The sequence below is a fragment of the Daphnia pulicaria genome, unplaced genomic scaffold (assembly GCF_021234035.1).
Source record: "Daphnia pulicaria isolate SC F1-1A unplaced genomic scaffold, SC_F0-13Bv2 h1tg000159l, whole genome shotgun sequence".
In the NCBI taxonomy this organism is placed as follows: Eukaryota; Metazoa; Arthropoda; class Branchiopoda; order Diplostraca; family Daphniidae; genus Daphnia; species Daphnia pulicaria.
In genome coordinates this window covers 7,501-15,000 of record NW_025804846.1, presented here as the reverse complement: position 1 = coordinate 15,000, position 7,500 = coordinate 7,501, and the positions used below count along the sequence as shown (strand labels likewise).

Genomic DNA, 7,500 nt, shown 5'->3' with positions numbered 1-7,500 from the left:
CGTCGAAAATTTTCTAAGTCCCAACTTTGAAAACGACGGTTCCTGAAAGTCGGCTGGCGGTTGGATGGGGCAATGTCCCCGTCCAATCGCTAAAAATGAGCCGGAAAACGGAGACATTATGCGGCGGAACATTAGTGGTTTTCCTTAGTATAGAAGAGGTCTCGATTCCTAAACTCGGAAAAATTTTCAGAGTCCCAAAAATTTTCGAAGTGTCGAATAGTTTGGTTTCTCGAATTGAAAATTTTTTTCAAATTTGCGACATTACGACAAGCAGCGATTGTAAAGCCCGGTCCAAATTTTTCAAACGAGTCTTACTTCTTGTTAGTCCGCCTGGCCGATACCAAAGAATGGCCGACCGTCGACTATCGGGCGAATAGACGGGTGAAAGAAATAAAGTCGAAGCCGGTGGTTGGATAGATATCGAAGGGAAGGCGAAAGAGGCGAAAAGGAAAGCGCGAAATTTCTTTAGTAGCTTCGACGCAAAAACTTTGGTATCGACGGGGAGCTTTGGGAAATGAAACGAAGACGCAGAATGGGAAGTTGTCCGGTTCGGCGTTAGTTGTAGTTTCATTTCCACCGTAGCTGAGCTCCTTTCCGCCCGCCACTTCACATGATTTTAGTTTCGATTCCGTTCGATCGCGCTTGCACTGTCTTTGTTTTTTTTTCACTGCTTGGATCGCGGCTTTGCTCTAACCAGTTTAGCCCCATGCGATCAAAAAGTCTTAAAAAAAAAAACCGTTGAACGGAGACGAACTCGATGAGCTGTCGGTGTGTGAAATATCATTCCTTCGGTAAAACCGTTTTCGAAATTTCCGATGGTCGGTATATGTAAAAATATATCCGAACCGCGATGTGGACGGGAATTCAAACGCCCGCTTCACCGATTGGTGCGACAGCTGAGAAGCTCGTCACTCGATCCAACGACTCTTGGTCGAAAAGTTCAGAAGAGGTGCGCGCGTCAAACATTTTTTTGGTTTCGGACGTTTCGTTTCTTCGGCACGTGTGGTTTGTCTGTGGCCGTCTGTGAGAGAAATCGGACGCTTGTTCTTTGTTATTTTACCGTAACAAGACAAGACGGGAAAGATTCTTTCTTCCAAACTTACGGCATCATAACCATCAGCGTTTACCGTCAGCGACGATACGGAAGAGAAAAGAAAATGGTGCGCGTCTTTTCACTTTTTGACACCGTATCAAAAAAAATTACCGTTCAGGCGGAAATGTGTGTGTGTGTGTGTGAGCCGAGAGATAAAAAATAAAAAAGCCACCAAACAGAACGCTTTCAAATTATTTCGTGCGGCGTGCGCATATTTCACATTTTGCCGTTTGACGGAAGCTCGTTGTGTGGAACACAGAAGTGGAGATGGACGGAGTTGAAGGGGGGCGAAGACGGCCCGGTCGGACAAAGTCAAGAGATTGAAATATACGAGAGAATTGGGTGGAAGTGATGGCAAATCTATAAAATTCAAAAATCGGATGAGATGCGAGGACCGCAAAATGTGGCGTCGACTCTGACTCTCTTTTACTACGAACTTCCCTTCGACGGAAGATATCGAGAGCTGAGCTGAGCGCCCGCTGAGTATGGCCGGCGTAATTACAAACGAGTTACGGTTGGAGCTATATCGATTGTACGTATCCCGAACGTTCATCGAACAAGCCAGATCAACTCGGCGCCCGGTAAGATGTACGCTCAGTTATGGCCATGACACACGAAGGGAGAATTCAAACGGCTGTGAGTGTACGGCCCGCCCGGAGTTGTGTGTAGGCAGTGACCTCTCAAGAAAAAACGTAAAAAAATTTTTTTTGACAGTCACCGGTCTGCGACAAGTAATCAGTACGAAACTTGGGTGCAATGCAAAAAACATTTTGAGAATCCTTGCTTGACAACAACGAATCTAACACGATAAAAAAACGATCCCCATCGGTGTACCGCTTGCTTTTCTCGCGCTTCGGCGCAGAATCGCTTATTCAGCTGCCCTTGGAATATGTTCGTTTCGTGCATACTTGATCTCGGTCATTCTTCGGTGAACTCTTAAAGAATTGCGCACTTTTATAGGGGTAGTCTGGTTGCTTGTCTCGACTTGAAATGATTTGTTTTTTTCCGCCCATGACTTTCTATACGATGCCTCTATGCTGGCCTCTGACCGCGGTTGTTCCGAGTTTTCTCTTTCTCTTCGAAAGTCTTTGCGGAAAATTCTGCCTCGTGTGACCGTTGAGCGGTGAGGTGTGTGTGTGTGTGTGTGTCGTGCGGGGTGATGCGAGAGTGTGCCTCGGCGGTGGAAAAATAAAAATAAAACTCTGAGCCCACAAAAATTTAAAAGATGTATGCTTGTCAGCTTAGTAAAGCAGGCTTGACTTATGAGCATACAGCACGCCACATATGACCGTCGAAAACCGTAATACGGGAAAAAAAGTTGATGAATATATCAAGACCGGTCGAATGAATCCGATTCACTTTGGGCTCATAGACCGTTGAATGGTCTTTGACTTTGGAAATTGAAATGAAAAAAATCCAACAAACGGATCGGATCGGTGTTTCTCTTCACTGGGACTCGCTGTGACACGCCAGGCGTTGCGATCAAAAATTTTAGTTTCCGAAGAAAAAGAAAAAAAACGAAAAACGTGTTGATTTGGTGTGTGTTTGGTGATGCGTGGGCGAAATAAAAACCCGCAACTCGCCGGATGCATATCAAACAAACATACACGAAATACCTGGTTGATCCTGCCAGTAGCATATGCTTGTCTCAAAGATTAAGCCATGCATGTCTAAGTACAAGCCGCTAGACGGCGAAACCGCGAATGGCTCAATAAATCAGTTATGGTTCCTTAGATCCACTCCATCCTACTTGGATAACTGTGGTAATTCTAGAGCTAATACATGCACTCGAGCCTCGACTGCGGGCTTTCGGGCTCGCAGAAGAGGTGCTTTTATTAGATCAAAACCAGTCGGGGCCGGGCTTTCGGGCTCGCGCACCGTACCAATTTTGGTGACTCTGGATAACTTCACGCCGATCGCACGGCCTTCGCGCCGGCGACGTATCTTTCAAATGTCTGCCTTATCAACTGTCGATGGTAGGTTACGCGCCTACCATGGTTGCAACGGGTAACGGGGAATCGGGGTTCGATTCCGGAGAGGGAGCCTGAGAAACGGCTACCACATCCAAGGAAGGCAGCAGGCGCGCAAATTACCCACTCCCGGCACGGGGAGGTAGTGACGAAAAATAACGATACGGGACTCTTCCGAGGCCCCGTGATTGGAATGAGTACACTTTAAATCCTTTAACGAGGAACCATTGGAGGGCAAGTCTGGTGCCAGCAGCCGCGGTAACTCCAGCTCCAATAGCGTATATTAAAGTTGTTGCGGTTAAAAAGCTCGTAGTCGGATGTCTGTCTTCGGCCGGGCGGCGCCGCTCTGAATCAAGGGTGTTGCGTTTCACGCTCTGGGAGCCCGGGTGTCAAAGCCCGACTCTCTTCACGGTCGGACAACATCGCCGGAGTGGTGGTCGGTGCGTCGTTGTTGTATCTGCGGCCAGAGTTGGAAAGTTCTTTCGGGTTCTTTTTTAAATTTTGGTCGTAGTTGACTCGATTCGCTCCACCCAGTCAATCGTTCGGGGTGCCCTTCACCGGGTGTCTCGGGCGGCCGGCAACGTTTACTTTGAACAAATTAGAGTGCTCAAAGCAGGTGTATCCCAACGCCTGAATATCGCAGCATGGAATGATGGAATAGGACCTCGGTCCGATTTTGCTGGTCTTTTACTTTTGGACCCGAGGTAATGGTCAATAGAGACGGACGGGGGCATTCGTACTGCGGCGACAGAGGTGAAATTCTTGGACCGCCGCAAGACGAACAACAGCGAAGGCATTTGCCAAGAATGTTTTCCTTGATCAAGAACGAAAGTTAGAGGTTCGAAGGCGATCAGATACCGCCCTAGTTCTAACCATAAACGATGCCAACCAGCAATCCGTCGGAGTTACTCCAATGACTCGACGGGCAGCTTCCGGGAAACCAAAGTCTTTGGGTTCCGGGGGAAGTATGGTTGCAAAGCTGAAACTTAAAGGAATTGACGGAAGGGCACCACCAGGAGTGGAGCCTGCGGCTTAATTTGACTCAACACGGGAAACCTCACCAGGCCCGGACACTGGAAGGATTGACAGATTGAGAGCTCTTTCTTGATTCGGTGGGTGGTGGTGCATGGCCGTTCTTAGTTGGTGGAGCGATTTGTCTGGTTAATTCCGATAACGAACGAGACTCTAGCCTGCTAAATAGGTGACGGGTTTTATCAATTGAAACCGAAGGGAGTACGGAGGCGTCGGGATCAGGTGGCGGCGATTCGGGTCTCGGTGGGACTGGTTCCTTTAGTGAGGCAATCTCTCGGCTTGGTTTCGTTGTGCTTTGTTCGTCGGGTGTACGGCCTTCACGGGTTGGTTGCCTGGCGGATGAGGTATGGCGGGGCTTTGTCGGGAATGTCTCGCGGGGGCTGGCTCTATTGTTATTCGGTCGTCGTCATCCCCGGCGATACCTTCTGCTCTCGCGTCCGTCACGCAGTCTTCTTAGAGGGACAAGCGGCGTCCAGCCGCGTGACAGTGAGCAATAACAGGTCTGTGATGCCCTTAGATGTCCTGGGCCGCACGCGCGCTACACTGAAGGAATCAGCGTGTTTCACTCTCCCTGTCCGAAAGGACCGGGTAACCGCTGAACCTCCTTCGTGGTTGGGATTGGGGACTGCAATGATCCCCATGAACCAGGAATCCCTAGTAGGCGCGGGTCACTAGCCCGCGTCGATTACGTCCCTGCCCTTTGTACACACCGCCCGTCGCTACTACCGATTGAATGATTTAGTGAGGCCTTCGGACGGGCTTGTCGGGGTGCCGTCGAGTGGGGAGCAATCTCTGCCCGTGCGGTGCCTACCAACGGCGAGACTGAAAGATGGTCGAACTTGATCCTTTAGAGGAAGTAAAAGTCGTAACAAGGTTTCCGTAGGTGAACCTGCGGAAGGATCATAAACGAACAAGACAAATGTTTTGCGCATATGGCTTTGGTTGAGCACGAAACAACTAAAAGTTGCAAAACAAAAAAAACCCCATCAAAAGTCTTTCGGCGTAAGACATCGTATGAACTATGTGTGGGTTGACGGAAGAAAATCATTTATTTTGAACGGGTATCAGGCGCTCTGATGCGCGGTGGTTTAAAGCGGATTCGCCTTTTCAAATTGATTTTTCTTTCCTCTCGGCTCAAAAAAAAACACAAAGTCTTTCGATTTGGTCTATGGCCGTGAGCAAATTCTTCCTGCTTCGATGGTGAATGTCTCTATAGATTCATTCGACCTTTAGCGGCGCTCACAGTGTTGACGTTAGTAGAGTGAAGAATACGATAGCCCGCCTGGGCCGCGAGTACCGAAGGAACAATAAAGGAGATTTTATAAAGTCTTAGTCCCTAAATCAAACACTTTGAAAAATAAAAACTCGGTGGATGGAGAGTCGGAAAAAAAAAAAAAAAAACATCAAGATTTTGAACGGGTATCAGGCGCTCTGATGCGCGGTGGTTTAAAGCGGATACGCCCAATCGAAATTGTTTTTTTTTTGTTTCTCTCTTCGTCTTCGGGATTTTTTGATTCTCGGTGGGGGACGAAAGTGTGAGACTTTACTCTGGACGTTCTTTTCGGGCGTAGATACTCGTGGTTGCGTGCGTGTGCGTCGTATAGACTAACACTCCAAAGCCCGACACTATGCCGTTGAAAACCGAATGTTTTTTAAGCTTGCCCTTCGCCCTCTCGATGAAGTAGGAAGAATTCAAAATCACAATAACACACTAAACCCAAATTCTAGTACGAGTGTTTATCGGAACATTTTCTTTCTGGCTTTCTTTCTCCGCCCTCGCATTCATTTGCTTGGGCGGGTTGGAGAAAAAGAGAGAAGAAAACGAATATGTCGTTTTATATACGACCCTGAACGGTGGATCACTAGGCTCGTGGATCGATGAAGAGCGCAGCAAAGTGCGCTAATCCATGCGAACTGCAGAACACATGGAGCATCGAAATCTTGAACGTAAATGGCGGCCCAGCTTCTCGCTCGGGCCACATCTGACTGAGGGTCGGTCGAATGATGAACGAACAGAGATTTTTTCAGTCTTGGTTTTGCATGTTGGGTCGCGGCGAGATTTATTTTTCACCCGGCCTGACCGCATAAAAGCTCCCGAATCTCTAACGTCTGGGTGCCGCGCGACTTAAGTGTCCGCGATGCCTCAAATACAAAAAAGGGGGAAAAATAAAAGAAGGTTCGCCCTGTTTTGTTTTTTTCCTCTCTATTCAAAAGAAACCTTTTTCGATGGCAAAACAGATGGGAAATTTTTGAGCCAACTCAAAAAAAAATTTTAGAAATAAACACATCTTCTCGAACAAGGTGTCGGCTGCGTGTGCGCGATATACCGCTTCAACGCGAGTTTAGTTGTGTGTGTGCGCCGGGCGTGTCGAAGTGTCGACCACCGCGAATTATCACTCACTCTAACCGCTCGTTATGCAAGCTTGGTTCGCGCACGACGCGTTGTTTCAATACAAAAAGCCGCAGGACGCCCTGTCACTTTTCGTAAATTAATTTTTGCGAATAACGAGAGACTCGCTTTATTTCGAAAAAAAAAAATTTGAACCGGCAATTATTCAATCTTTCCCGGCTTTAAAACGCCAAAGTCTGCCGAGCTAGATAAAGTGTTGTCTCCTTTTGAAAACAAACAATTCATTCTGACCTCAGTTTAGATGAGACTACCCGCTGAACTTAAGCATATCAGTAAGCGGAGGAAAAGAAACTAACAAGGATTCCCTTAGTAGCGGCGAGCGAACAGGGATGAGCCCAGCACCGAACCTCGCGCCCGGTTGAGCGGGTGCCGAGGAATGTGGTGTTCGGGAGGATCGTGCGCGTCTGTCCGGTATCTATCGTCCAAGTCTCCATGAACGGGGCGAGCAACCCACAGAGGGTGTCAGGCCCGTAGATAAGACGAGCCGAGACCGTGCATCGGATCCCTTCCCAAGAGTCGGGTTGCTTGAGCGTGCAGCCCTAAGCGGGAGGTAAACTCCTTCTAAGGCTAAATATCGCCACGAGACCGATAGCGAACAAGTACCGCGAGGGAAAGTTGAAAAGAACTTTGAAGAGAGAGTTCAAGAGTGCGTGAAACCGTTCAGGGGGTTAAACGGGTGGGCCCTCGAAGGTCGAACAAGTCCCCGCTCCCGGCACTTGGTTGTATGCCCTTAACGCTGCATGGAGACTGCCTGAATTGGCGGCTCTCTTGCATAAGTCGTTCTGCGATCGCAATAGCCACGCCAAGGTCCGCAAGTGGGGGGCCTAGTAGGACTCCGCGACCGACTGGGTGTCTGTTACACGGGGCGTCCGTTAGCGAGTTTCGTGGTTACCTTCGCGGGTGCCGCGATGACGAGCGCGGCGTTTCCCAACAGTACTGCCCGGTCGTGACCTGTCTCCTCCCGGGAGGTGTCGTAGCTTTTTTTTGTAAAAGAG

The 7,500-nt window shown here is 48.7% G+C and overlaps 3 non-coding genes across 3 annotated transcripts in view; all 3 read left to right on the top strand.

Moving 5' to 3' along the window:
* The first annotated feature begins 2,706 nt into the window (after window positions 1-2,706).
* Window positions 2,707-5,001, top strand: LOC124319354. The gene has a single exon (XR_006913047.1). It is a non-coding gene; the product is annotated as a small subunit ribosomal RNA (ribosomal RNA).
* Window positions 5,002-5,938: 937 nt separating this feature from the next.
* LOC124319350 lies at window positions 5,939-6,091 on the top strand. The gene has a single exon (XR_006913044.1). It is a non-coding gene; the product is annotated as a 5.8S ribosomal RNA (ribosomal RNA).
* A 641-nt stretch (window positions 6,092-6,732) lies between these two features.
* The window catches only part of LOC124319351, a 4,576-nt gene continuing 3,808 nt past the window's right edge, over window positions 6,733-7,500 (top strand). Inside the window, exon 1 of the ribosomal RNA XR_006913045.1 lies at window positions 6,733-7,500. This exon is cut by the window's right edge and continues 3,808 nt beyond it. This is a non-coding gene — a ribosomal RNA (large subunit ribosomal RNA).